This window comes from Magnolia sinica, chromosome 14 (genome assembly GCF_029962835.1).
Source record: "Magnolia sinica isolate HGM2019 chromosome 14, MsV1, whole genome shotgun sequence".
Taxonomy (NCBI): domain Eukaryota; kingdom Viridiplantae; phylum Streptophyta; class Magnoliopsida; order Magnoliales; family Magnoliaceae; genus Magnolia; species Magnolia sinica.
The window spans coordinates 38,343,896-38,358,683 of NC_080586.1; the positions used below are offsets into that span (position 1 = coordinate 38,343,896).

Sequence of the window (14,788 nt, forward strand, 5' to 3'; positions counted from 1 at the left end):
TGGTACAAACCAACATAAATCTTGTTATCAATTCCCCTATTGACAATGGAATGGTGCACATTGACAATTGCTTGATCGACCTCCAATTAACAATTGAATGATAGAAAGTGTTGTTAACCATCCGATCAACCTCCAATCCTTTTTCGGATTGTGGAAATCATCGTACATCACTTCATTAAGTCTCCAATTAACAATCTAATGTTGGACATCACCGACAATCACAAGATTAACCTCACAATCAATGATTATACAACACAAAGTGCTTTTGACCATTAAATCAATCTCCAATCATCGATTGAATGGTCGATGGATGGGATGGGATGGATGGATGTTTAGACGGTTGGATGGAATAGTTAAATGGATGGATAGATGGGATGGTTGGATGGATCAATATACGAATAGATGGGATGAATGGACCGATGAATGAGATATTTAGGATGGATAGACCGATGAATGAGATATTTTAGGATGAATTGATGGGATGGATGGATGTTTGGATGGTTAGATGGACGGATCTGATGATTGGATGGATGGATGGATAGATTGATCGATGGGATGGTTAGATGGATATTTATAGATTGATTGATGGGATGGATGGTTGGATGGAATGGATGGATGTTTGGATGGGATGGATAGATGATTGAATGGTTGGGATGGGAATGGATGGGTGGTTGTTTGGATGGATAGATGATATGGATGGATGGGTAGATGTTTTGATGATTAGATATAATGAATGGATGGATGGGTTAGTTCAATGAATGGTTAGATGGATAGGTGGGATAGATGGATGAATGGATGATGGGTTAGTTCAATGGATGGTTAGATGGATAGCTAGGATAGATGGATGAATGGATGGATGGGATGGTTGGATGAATGTATGGATGGATGGATGGGGTGGTTGTATGGATAGATGGCATGGATGGATGGATGTTTTGATGGTTGATGGGATGATCAGATGTATGAACGAGATGGTTGGATGTTGGATGGATGGATGGTATGGTTGGATGGATAGATGCATGGATAGATGTTTGGATGACTGGATATATAGATGGATGGAATGGTTGGATAGATGGATTAATGGATGTTTGGATGATTGATGAATGGATGGTTGGATGGGGGATGCAATGGTTGGATGGGGGATGAGATGAATGAGGCTATAATGGGCGACTAAGGGGCCAATAAGGTGTATATCCATTTATACGTATCATTTTAGAGTATGAACCCACAAATAACAAAGATCCAAGGCTCAAATGGACCACAAAGTGGGGATTAAATTCCTACCATTGAAAAATTCTTGGGGGCCACAAAAGTTTTTTATTAAGATGATATTTACTTTTTCACTTCATCCATGTGTATATGATCGTATCAACAGATTAGATGACAAATAAACAATATGGTGGACCCTAAAAAGGTTTCAATGGTGGCCATCCTTAACACCATTTCTTGTGGTGTGGTCCACTTAATACGTAGATATGCATTTTTTTAAATCTACTATAATCTAAAATGATATGAAAAAATGGATGGACAGTGTGGATACAATTCATACATCTCTCCTGTGGAGTGGACAGATTGGATGTCAAATAAACAGTACAGTGTGCCTTAGAAGGATTTTAATGGTGGATATCCAATCACTATTGTTTTCCTGTGGTGTGGTCCAGATTATATTTATATCCCATCCATTTTTAGTGTAAAGACCTAAAATGATCTGTAAAAATGGACGAACGGAATGGATGAAATACATACATCATGATGGGGCCCACAGAACACCGACCACCAGCCATCGGGCTAGTGGCAGGGGGAAACGAATTGGATCAAGCTGATGTTTGTGTTTTCTCTTCATTTATATCTTTTTGATATTATGAATAGGTTGGATGGAAAATAAACATTACTGTGGACCAAAGAAAGGTATCAACGGTGGAAATCATTATTCCACATTGTTTCGCGTGGCATGGTCCACTTGAGTTTTGGATTTACTGAAAACTTGGGATCAACCCACACCGTTCATCCATTTTTTGAGATCAGTTTAGAGAATTATCCAAAAAATGAATCATATCCGAATATTAAATGGACCACACTACAAATAAAGGGAACAGATTGGCTACTCCCCCCACACCAACTAATGGTTGGTGACCGATGCACTATGGGCCCCACCATGATGTATGTGTTTCATCCATGCCGTCCATCTATTTTTAAAGATAATATTACGACATGAGACCAAAAATGAGGTACATCCCAATCTTAAATGGACCCCATTACATGAAACAGTGTTGAATGAGTGTCAACCATTAAAAACATTTTGGGGGCCATAAAAGTTTTGGATCGAGATGATTTTTGTTTTTCCCCTCATTTAGGCCTATATGACCTAATAAACAGATTAGATGTCAAATAAACATCATGGTGAGCCTTAGGAAGGTTTCAACAGTGGGAATCACTCTCCCCACTATTTTCTGTAGTGGGGTCTACTAAAGCTTTTGATCTACATCATTCGTTGGATCACGCCCTGAAATGATATCTCCAAATGGATGGACGGTGTGGATACAACACATACATCATAGCGGCCCCACAAAATTTGGTGATGTCACTTTAGTAGCAAGTCTCGCTACACAACCTATTAGTAGCTAATCCACGTCCCCCTCTCCTCTCTCTTGTCGTAATCCTCTCTCTTTCTCATCCTAATCCCCTCTCCCTCCTCTCTCTTCCTCTCGATCTGTCCCTCCTCAGTCCTCTCTCTTCCTCTCGATCTCTCTTCCTGCTCTTTCTTTCTGTCTATCTGTTTCCCTAACCTTTGTTCTGTGTGTCTTTAATCCACGAACACCCTACCCACGCACGCCCTCGCTCTCTCTGAAGCTCGGTTGAAGACTATTTGTCTGAATGTGAGGTATTTCTCTCTCTCTCTCTCATGTGAGGGATTTTAGGGCTTATAGATTTGAATGTGGACCCCGAATTGGGGTTTTTCTAATTTTACAAAATAGGGATTTGGGGATTTGAGGATTTTTGGAATTGGGAATTTCATGTCAATGCGCCAGTCAACATTGCTTGCAAATGTTTCGCTGTGATTCTCTCTCTCTCTCTCTCTCTCTCTCTCTCTCTCTCTCTCTGTTCTGGGTCAGTGTAGATATCTCTATTTTGATTTTTTTTCCCCCAAAATCTAGTTGTTACATTGGAAGTTATGTTCAGGTACATGCTAGAGTGGAAGCTCTTGCAGTGGGGAAGCTATCACTAAACTTGACGGGTTTTAGCAGCAAGGCCATTTCTATTTTTGGAAATTAGATCAGCCTTGCAATCCAGAGCCTTCTGTTGTTCACACAATCTATACTTCTCATGGTGGAATATCTTAACACTGCAGCACTTGGGCCTAAAAAAGATTACAAATCAAATAGGTAAATAGAATTCATCCTAGTGACTTTGGAAGTGATAACTCTTTCACATGTTTGAGATTTATTTTAAAATGTTGATTGTGTTATTGAGTTTGTATGGCTGATTTCTATGATGTGTCCACATAAAATTTTCATTTAATTTTTGAGGAAAGGTGAAGGCCTCTTGAGAGAGTTAAAATTTGAGTCCTACTCATCAATGCAATTTGTGTCTAGATCACTGGATTTGTTAATCTGAACCGTTGGGCACCTGAAAACCTGTGCACTTGAAGCAGTTGTCAACTGCTAGTTACCAACCTATTTCAGCAATACCTGCCTTTGCCGAATGAATTCTCAGTTCCCAGCATCTGCACTTGCAAAGTGTTGGTGTTCATCGTAGTATTTCACCACTGTCATTTGTGGATTAGGGCTGGCTCTACAAATATCACAAAGGCCTGATAGCTCTTCGGTTTTCCTTCTCCATTTTTGCATTGATTGTGTGATATCATTCATATTCCCTTATTTTTGAACTTGTATTAAGATGCTCTTGAACTCTGTTTTGGTTTCTCAGTCTTTGTTTTGAAAATCATGAAATTACAATGTGGATTGAGAACTTGCATTGAGAATTTGTGGATTGCTTTGGGTAAGTGCTCATTTTGTCATATTTATCCGCTTTGATTTCTATCTTAGTACTGGGGATATGATTTGATTCAATCATGTACAGCTGACATGGCTCACAAATTCTAATTTCCACATTATTTCCTTTTTACCTTTTAGGTTGCTTAAGTTACGAAATCTGGAGATAATATGAGGTGACGCAAATGATGGACGGGTTGGATGGCCTTCGTACATCACATGGCCCCAACTCTATTTTGAGTGTAAGTGGTAGAAGATTGTTGATCAGATAATTTTTTTATATTAAATTTTAGTGGTAGCTTTGATCAATGATTGAGACCAATAATTTCAGTTTTATATAGACTCTTGAGAGAATATTTGTTGTTATATTTCAGGCAATGAATCGAGAATACACTGTAAGTGAGTTCAGAATCGTGGTAGATACTTTGAATCAACTAGTACCTGAAATGCAGATTCGAACAAATATAATTTGCGGATTCCATGGTATGTTACCACAAGATGTAGTATAAATTTTCCATTCATTAATTATACCACACAGATATAATTTATGGATTCCCTAGTGTATAAATTTTCTCCCATTAATTTAGGAATAAATTTTAAATGGTATATTAGCAAAAGTTTTATAATCCACTTCCCACCAAACATCAAGTTTTTCTTTTTTTTTTGATGATGACAAGGTGTCCCCACTTCCTTTTAAGGCAAGACTAATCCCTGTAGATACACATAATCACCCGTAAACCACGTGCACTGGGTAAAACATGATTAATACCCTTTTCATGCACGAGGAATAATAAAATCCTTGACCCAAGGAATATGCAAACATACTACAGTTTTCAATTTGTACTAGTGGGACCCATGGTTCAATTATTTGGACAATTGCTCTGCCCAGCCCCACCATGAAGGCCCAAATTGTAAGATCTTAGCTACTACTTTTTACATTTTCTTAGCCGAATGTGGACCGTTGCTGTATTTCTCTTCTTGGCCGTCCATTTTTAGGCCAGAAATTAAAAGTTTAGGATTGTCTTGTCGAGGAATTTTAGGACATTTTCTTTCCAGTGGAGCCCAACACAGATGGTCTGGATCAATAATCCATGTGACCCACTTGCACATGCTGAAAATGTGAGTTTATTGTAAATTCTGTAATTTGAGACTGAGAACTCAAGGATAATGTGCATTTCCTCAAAACCATAAGGTCTTTTAAGTAGAGTGCTCAGAAAGAATATAATGTGATCTGATGAATTCCTTTTTCTTAAAGTGTTAACAAGGTTTTAAATATTGTTATTGCACATAGATGAATTCCTTTTTGTTTCTTTGAATTTGGCTCTCCAACGAATTCCTTTTTCTAAAAGTGTTGACATAGATGACCTGACCTTTTGTTGTGTAGATGTATAGTAAGAAATGAAAGAGCTAACTTGACGCAGGACAGCCCTAATTATGATGCATGCTCATGGAGATAATTAAACAGTGGAAATAAAAGGAATAAATGATCTAAAATTCTAACAGTAATCATCATAACTGAGAAAATCATAAAGGAAACATGCAATGGAGCGGGCCATCACTACAACCATGGAGTATGGAATTCAATTACTACTTAGGTTGGATCCGGCGAGGGATGAGACCTCCCGATCTTGCATGGTCACACCCAATCGATCAATGAAGATCACTAGTCCGAAGAACCAAGAAGTTTCTCGGATTAAGGATTTGAGAATTTGGGGATTTAGGGTTTAGATCGGTTCTTAAGATTTTGATCGAAGAGGAATTAGCCAAAATTGAAAAATAGAAGAAAGAAAGTTATTACCTTGAAGAAGTTGGAGGGGCACAAGAAGAAATTAGAAGAAGAAGATCAAGGGGAGAGAAGAAGCACCATTAGAGAGAAGAGAGGAAGGAGGCAACCAAAGGGTTTACTTTTCATTAATCAATTTAAAATTCGTGTTTAGGGCTTTAGCCCACTTAAATAAGCAAATAAAGACATAAAATTACTAAGATACCCCTAGAATAAGCAAATAAAGACATAAAATTATTAAAAGACCCCTAACTAAGTCAAAAACACGCAAATAACATAAGTATGGGAAAGTTTGGGCGCTCGGTCTTCTTTCTCTAATCTTCCTTCACATGTGTCTTCCCTAAGTGGGGTCTTTTATGTGTCCAATCACATGTGAAAGGTCTTCAGCTCCTCAATAATCGCCTATCCACAAGGACGGCACTTGTGGTTGGCGCTTTCTTCGTTGGTACACCTTGAATGCACTTGTGTCCGCATCAATTCCCCTCGGATGAGAAAAACTCGACTTCGACGAGTTGAAACTTTTATAGCGCTCGAGTAGATATGGATCAATACCCTGCAATGCGTCGCCCGACTGCCATGTACATTCAGATGATGGTTTGTTCTTCCACTTGACAAGATACCTTTGGAAACCCCCATCTCTCGTGGATACTATCTCGTCATTCAAGATTTCCTCAATTGTTTCTTTATGAGTAATGGGTGGAGGAGGGGGTGGAAGGGGTTGGGTAGCAAACTCAGAAAAAGGCCATGAAAGGGACGATGTATCAACAATGGGAGTATGGGCACGGACTAGATCTTCCACATTAAAAGTTGGATTAATGCTCATTTCAGATGGAAGGTCAACCCGATATGCGTTGGACCCAACCTTTTGTAATATCTTAAATGGTCCAGCACTACGCGCTTGTAATTTCTTTGCAGATCCTTGAGAGAATCGCTCTGGCCTTATTCGCACCATTACATAGTCTCCTTCTTGAAATTCTTGCACTCTACGATGAGAATCAGCTGAAACTTTATAATCATTATTGCTCTTATTTAACCGCTGTCTAATATGTGTATGCAAATCATGAATATGGCGTGCGAATGCATCGGCTAACTCAGAAGACCTTTGGGTAACAGACATAGGTAAGAGATCTATGGGCATTCTAGGTTTATAACCACTTACAATTTCAAAAGGACTCAACCCTGTAGATCTATTAACTGACCCATTATAAGTAAGTTCAGCAGTTGGTAAAATTAGGTCCCAAGTCTTAACATGTTCACCCACTAGACAACGTAGAAGATTTCCAAGGCTACGGTTTACCACTTTAGTTTGACCATCTGTTTGTGGGTGGTAAGCAGTAGAAAATTGTAAACGAGTTCCTATAATGTGCCACAGTGTCTTCCAAAAATAGCTAGTAAATCGAACATCACGATCAGACACTATGGTTTTAGGTAACCCATGGAGACGCACCACACCATCAAAAAAGATACGAGCAACATGAGACGCATCTGACGTCTTCGAACATGGAAGGAAATGCGTCATTTTAGAAAAACGGTCCACAACGACAAAAACGGAATCGTGCTTTTTTATAGTCTTTGGAAGCCTGAGCACGAAGTCCATACTAATGTCCTGCCACGGAGCATGTGGCACTGGCAATGGCATGTACAGCCCGATATTTTGCTTTCTTTGCTTTGCCAGCTGACATGTTCGACACTGCCCTAAAACTTTGGCTACGTCTCGCTTGAGGCTTGGCCAATAGAAACGATCTTCCATGAGGGCAATGGTCTTATCACGACCAAAATGGCCAGCTATCCCTCCTGAATGAAGCTCCTAGATGAGGAATTCACAAAGGGACATACGGGGAATACAAAGTCTGTCTCCCTTGAAAAGAAAGCCATCTTTAAGAACATATTCACCCATAATATGCTGGTCACTAGAGAGCGACGCGTAAGTACCCCCAAAATCAAGACATATGGGGTATTCATCTTTCAGTTGCTCAAATCTGACTACCTCTACACTCAAGGAGTTGAGCAACGCCACTCTCCTACTAAGGGCATCCACTGGTTTGTTTTCAACCCGGCCTTGTGTTTCAAAACAAACGAATATTCCTGAAGAAACACTACCCACTTGGCATGCCTTGGGTTGAGTTTCTTCTGAGAATGCAAATATCTCAAAGCCTCATGGTCAGAAAACAAAACGAATTCTTGCGGTAGGAGGTAGTGTCGCCAATGTCTCAGGGATTGCACTACCGCATAAAATTCTTTGTCGTAAGTGGAGTATTTTTGTTTTGCCTCATTCAATTTTTCACTGAAATAGGCCACTGGGTGTCCTTCTTGACTCAACACTCCACCTATACCGACACCAGACGCATCGCACGCTACTACAAAGACTTTAGAAAAGTTAGGTAGACGCATGACAGGAGCTTCCACCACTTGCCCTTAATTTCTTTAAAAGCCTTGACGGCAGCTTTAGACCACACGAACTCTCCCTTTTTCATGCACTCGGTAATGGGAGCCATGATCATACTAAAACCCCTAATGAACCGATGATAAAAAGTTGTTAGGCCGTGAAAACTTCGCACCTCATGAATGTTCCTTGGTTCTGGCCACTCAACTATGGCCCTAACTTTTTCAGGGTCTGCTCGCATCCCTTCAGATGACACTATAAATCCTAAGAACACAACTTGACTAGACATGAATGCACATTTCTTAAGATTAGCGTACAACTTTTCCTTCCTAAGGACACTACAGACCTTCTTTAAATGTTCAAGGTGTGATTCCTTAGTGGTATTATAAATAAGAATATCGTCAAAGTACACTAGGAATTTTTCCATGAAGGGCCTCAAAGCTTGTGTCATCACCCGCATGAAAGTACTGGGTGCGTTAGTCAAGCCGAAGGGCATGACCAACCACTCATACAGCCCATCTTTCGTTTTAAACACCGTCTTCCACTCATCTCCTGGGCGTATACGGATTTGGTGATATCCACTCTTGAGGTCTATCTTAGAGAATATAGTGGACCTGGCCAACATGTCAAGGATATCATCAAGTCTAGGTATAGGGAACCTATACTTGACAGTAATTTTGTTTATGGCACGGCTGTCCACACACATGTGCCACGTGCCGTCTTTCTTTGGCGTCAACAATGCAGGCACGGCACACGGACTCATACTCTCTTGGATGAAACCCTTTTGCAGAAGCTCATCAACTTGCTTCTTCAACTCTGCATGCGCTGTAGGGTTCATCCTGTAGTGAGGAAGGTTCGGTAGAGTAGACCCTGGGACAAGATCAATGGCATGCTGTATGTCCCTCATAGGTGGCAACTCATTCGGTAAGTCTTCAGGAAATACATCACTATATTCCTTCAGGACCGAGGTCACCTCACAGGGCAACTCTGATGGAACCTCAGGTGTAATTTTTCTAGCCACAAGGGCATACACTATAGAATCCTCCTTAGCCTCTTTTTCAAACTCTCTTGCGCTGATTATATCTAAAGACTTAGGTTTGGATTTCCCCATTTCTCTAGGCTCACTTGCCTTCTCATCCTTCTTCTTCCCTAGTGTATTCTCAGGTGGCATGGGATTAAGTTTGATCTTTTTACCATTATACATAAAAGTACATGCATTCGAACTGCCAAAGATCGTGACATCATTATCGAATAGCCACGGTCTACCTAGGATAACATGTCCCACATCCATCGGTAAAACATCATACCACAGGGACTCTTTGTATGACCCAAACTCGATGGGGACTAGACATTGCTGGGTGACAGGTAGGGATGTCTTGTCAACCCAAGAAACTTTATACGGGTTTGGATGAGGTGTGGATTTCAGTTTTAAGCGATCTAAGGTGCTAGTGGAAATCACATTCTGACAACTTCCACTGTCCACTATCACCTTACAATTCTTTTCACCACACTTGGCAATAGTGTAGAAGATAGTGCTTCGACGCCAGTCAGCACTACTTCTAGACTGAGCTAACACACGCCTGACTACTGCAAGCGTTGCTTCTCCATCCACTTCTTCATCAGTAAGTCCTCCTTCAGGGTGATACTCTTCAACTTCATAATCACCCTGGTCATCTCCACCCTCGTGGGGCTCGCCTATAACTAAGGCTCTCCCACGGCTCTTCGTAGGACACTGATTAGACATGTGGCCAAGGTTGCCACACTCATAGCACCTTACTTGACTCATGTTACTAGGACCGGTACCAAGAACCCCTTTGCCCTTGTCCTCCCTAGGCCTAGGCGGAATAGTCGCCTGTGCCCTAGGTTGACTACCAATATTAGGTCTAGTTCCTTGGGAACTAGATCTAGCACTAGAGTCTCGGGACTTAAAACGACGAACGACAGGAGCCTTCAGATATTGCTCTAACTCCTACACGACTTGATATGCTTCATCTAAGTCCGTTAAGGGCCGAGTAATAAGCTCGCGCTGAAGATCCGCACAAAGGCCCATCTTAAAACGCGAGAGCGTTACTAGAGGGTCTTCTCGGATATCACATCGCATCACATACTCTTCAAATTTAGTGATGTAGTCAGCGGCAGGCATTGACCCTTGGCGTAAGGATTGCCATTGGTCAAGGAGCTTCTGACGATATGAGAGAGGAAGATACTTCTCCTTCAACTTCTCTTTCATCTCATACCAATGTGTGATAGGGGCTCTACCAACTCTCTCTATCCTACGCTCGGTGTTAGTCCAGAAGAGCTTGGCTTGACCCATAAGCTTCATCTTAGCAAACCGCATTAGGCGGTTTTCCGACATGCCATACCACTCAAAGTAGTGGTCTATGTCAGCAACCCAGTCAAGGAACGCCTTGGGATCCAAGCGTCCATCAAAACTTGGGGCCTCAACTCTCACACTCTTCATCGCACGCTCATCTGGATCATAACGGTCTTGATGACCACATGTGGCTCGTGCCTCTCGCACCACACCACGACCGTTACCACGATCTCTATCCTCACTACCACCACGTGTGGCAGCACGTTCTTCAATGATTCCTTCCACTTGGGAGTGAGCATCTTCCCCTACGACGGGGTTTTCCTTTTGGGACGCCTCTAGTTGCTCCACCTTAGTCATGGTAGTGGTAATTTGGTTCTCAAGGTGGGTAAACTCACGCCTTTGACCCGCTTCTAGGGCGGTTATCTTTTGTATCAATTGAGCAAGTTGCTCAGATAACTGCTCGTTATTCATGGTAGGTTGAAGTCCAAAACCTCTACCTCTTCTCGTGGCATACAATGAAGACTTGAACCAAACTCTACCTAACTAGACTACTGGGTGTTATGACTTTTAATATGAATGCGATGAATGCAAAACTACTATGAACTGACACAATTAAGTTGAAACAGGAAACAACTCAAATCTGAAAATTTTCTAGATTAGGAACTTTCTAAAATTGGAAAGTTTCTAAAATTGAAAACTTTCTAAACCTGGAACTTTCCTAAGTTAAACCTAAAAATCGAAACCCTAATTTGATAACTTGATCTAGATAAAAACCATGCAAACCTGGCTTTGATACCAAATTTGACGTAGAACAGCCCTAATTATGATGCATGCTCATGGAGATAATTAAACAGCGGAAATAAAAGGAATAAATGATCTAAAATTCTAACAGTAATCATCATAACTGAGAAAATCATAAAGGAAACATGCAATGGAGCGGGCCATCACTACAACCATGGAGTATGGAATTCAATTACTACTTAGGTTGGATCCGGCGAGGGATGAGACCTCCCGATCTTGCATGGTCATACCCAATCGATCAATGAAGATCACTAGTCCGAAGAACCAAGAAGTTTCTCATATTAGGGATTTGAGAATTTGGGGATTTAGGGTTTAGATCGGTTCTCAAGATTTTGATCGAAGAGGAATTAGCCAAAACTGAAAAATAGAAGAAAGAAAGTTATTATCTTAAGGAAGTTGGAGGGGCACAAGAAGAAATTAAAAGAAGAAGATTAAGGGGAGAGAAGAAGCACCATTAGAGAGAAGAGAGGAAGGAGGCAACCAAAGGGTTTGCTTTTCATTAATCAATAGTTAAAATTCGTGTTTAGGGCTTTAGCCCACTTAAATAAGCAAATAAAGACATAAAATTACTAAAATACCCCTAGAATAAGCAAATAAAGACATAAAATTATTAAAAGACCCCTAACTAAGTCAAAAACACGCAAATAACATAAGTATGGGAAAGTTTGGGCGCTTGGTCTTCTTTCTCCAATCTTCCTTCACATGTGTCTTCCCTAAGTGGGGTCTTCTATATGTCCAATCACATGTGAAAGGTCTTCAGCTCCTCAATAGTCACCTATCCACAAGGACGGCACTTGTGGTTGGCGCTTTCTTCGTTGGTACACCTTGAATGCACTTGTGTCCGCATCATAACTCAATAGTGAGATTGTGCTCAATCTCATCTCAAGGGCTCGTCTCTTTTCTCAACAATTTTCAGGTAATTTAGTCCTTTTTCTAGAACTATGTCATTCATTTTTCAGCTTTTGTTTAGTTGTATTACATCCTTTGCCCAACTTGAATTTGGTTACAGGTTGTGAATGTGATGTTAAAAATTCTGCCATACACAAAACATCTTTCTTTGTATCATTTCTCAAAAAGTCAACAAACTAGGTGTTGAAAAAAAGAAAAAGAAAATATCATGATATCTCTAGGAGGTAATTTTAACTATATTAAAAAAGATATCTCTAGTAGGTGTTTGGCTGCACCAAATATCATGATATTTTGCACTAAATTGATTGTTTAATAATGAAATTTCATGATATTTGGTGCTACCAATGCACCATATAGTATTTGCAGTATGGGAATGTTCATTTCTTCCTTTTCTTTCTTGAAATTGTCTTTTTTTAAAAAAATATTTTTTGCAATAATTATGCAGAATCACTGTTAAGGCTTCTACTTATACATGTCTCATTGCTGGTGTAGTTGGCATTCTTCTTATGGGAACTTATCTGTTGGTCAGAAATACACAAGTTGACCCCACATTCCATCTGTGATTAGGATCATTGTTTAGTAGGCCACCACATTCTGAGTTGTATCTCACAAATCAAGCAAGTATGAGAACTTTGCTTAAATTTATAAACAGTATGTCAACCTTCACCCAAAATTCAATCATGCGCAATTTTTTATGTGATTCTTTTGCAGGTTCTTCTACTTCAACATCTGTAGTTGTCTCCACTGAAGGTGCAACATAAATCAGATTTTTTGGTTCTGTTGCCACTACAGGTGAAGTTCTTGTTTTTATTTCTTTTTAAAGGCACTCTTGGATCTTTACTAATGTTGCTTATTCTCACAAGCAAGCTTCCAACCATCACAATAAATTAGAGGTATCTTTATTCCATGCCTTTGGGCACATGATTGAATTAGAGGTATCTTTGTTTCATGCCTTTCGGCACATGATTGAATTAGAGGTATCTTTGTTTCCTTCCTTTGCAATTTGAGTTCTTTGCCTTATCAGGTTGTCTTTAATTTAATTTTATTATTTTTTTATGCATGACTTAGTTTTTAAGAACCGCATGCCAATTGAATTGGATCATAGCTAAACCTTGGCTCAAGTAATGTTACGGTGGAGCATAGGCTAGGCTTCTTATAGTGAATATCTTGTAGCTATATAACTCATATTTGCATTGGTGAGAAACAATTCGTGGACCTGCAGATCTTAGGCATCTCGACCATTTATTGATTACAATATTTGACAGTTTGAATGGGAAATGCCAGAAGGAACTCGAGACAATTGGGAGGCAATATCCATTTAAACCTTCGAAGCTCAATTTTCTTTGCCATTATGAGTTTTGAAATGTTGAATTTAGTCTATATGCTCATTGTCTCCATTGATCATTTTTTGTTTGCCTTTGTTATAACTTGTATATGTCTATTAATTGAATCATATTGGCATCTAATTTTTACACACCTCACTCTTGAATCTGAACATTTGGACATCTTTTATTTTCCCCATATGGGTGTATGGCATTGAAGGATAAGACACATGCATCAATGTGGGCCCACAGATGTGGGATCTTCACTCTGACAAAATGTCCTTTGGTTTCTTCAGTCCTGTTTTCCAATGCTAGTGTAATTTCAGATTGGATGTGTTTACTCCTACCTTTGGCTGTGGAAAGAGGAGTTTGTGTAATTACCAATATGGGTGTCTGTTTCGATTTTGAGTGTCTGAATGGGGCTTATTTGATCTTGCGACTCGTTTAAAGCATGCCAATTGTTTTGCAATTCCACGTGGCAGCCCGTTTATTTCTACCCTTCTATATGTTCTGTGTTTTAATATTTGGAAAAAGAATGCTTTGGTTTTAATATTTTGGAAAAGGAAATCATTTATTTTATGTGGATATCTATCAAAATAAAAATAAGTGATGTACCTTCCCATTCACAGTTGCATTAGGGCTAGTCAGTGTCCACAACCTATTAGGACCATCCATTAGATTCAGTCCACTCATCATAGACTGCCATGAAAATTCATACTAATAAGACGATCCAAACTGTCCATTCAATGGCATGCGGGAGTGGGTGGACAAGATTGTTCATAGAACCATATGATTTCTAGATTTTTGCATGATGTAGTTGAAGAAGAGAGAAGTGCAACTTCACTCATTTTCTCTTGACAAAATGAAGCTATCTTTCAAAGGAAGGAAAACAAAAACAAAAACAAAATAGAAGAGCGAACTTGCTGAATCAAATGGATGGCCCAGATAGGTGATGTGGATGCCCACAGGTCCAAATGCAACTATGTGCACGGGAAGTCTTCCATACACTTAGCCCCCTAGATCATTTGTCTTACAAAGATTCTGGGTAACATATGAACCATGAAGTGATATTGTGGCAAGTGATTATTTTGGAAAAAAGAAATTGTTTATCAGATGATGTTAGATAACTTTGGGGGTCAACTCTTGTCAGATTATAATAATCAGTCTTCTTCAATTTTACAACTTGCTTTGTTAAGAAGTGTTCAATAAGCATCATCCCAAAGAACACGAAAACCAAGACGAGTGAACTTGATGCCATTGGCGGCATGTGTTCATTGCATGCTTTTG

At 39.8% G+C, this 14,788-nt stretch overlaps 1 long non-coding RNA gene across 3 annotated transcripts; it reads left to right on the plus strand.

The window, feature by feature from the left end:
- The first annotated feature begins 3,182 nt into the window (after window positions 1-3,182).
- Window positions 3,183-13,900, plus strand: LOC131225695 (uncharacterized). Of its 3 annotated transcripts, none has more exons than XR_009161488.1 (6): window positions 3,183-3,380; window positions 4,131-4,231; window positions 4,364-4,472; window positions 12,672-12,800; window positions 12,891-13,072; window positions 13,798-13,900. It is a non-coding gene; the product is annotated as an uncharacterized LOC131225695 (long non-coding RNA). The 3 variants fall into 3 exon arrangements; XR_009161489.1 differs by having other exon boundaries at window positions 12,891-12,971; window positions 13,798-13,893; XR_009161487.1 differs by lacking the exon at window positions 13,798-13,900 and having other exon boundaries at window positions 12,891-13,621.
- The last annotated feature ends 888 nt before the right edge of the window (window positions 13,901-14,788 follow it).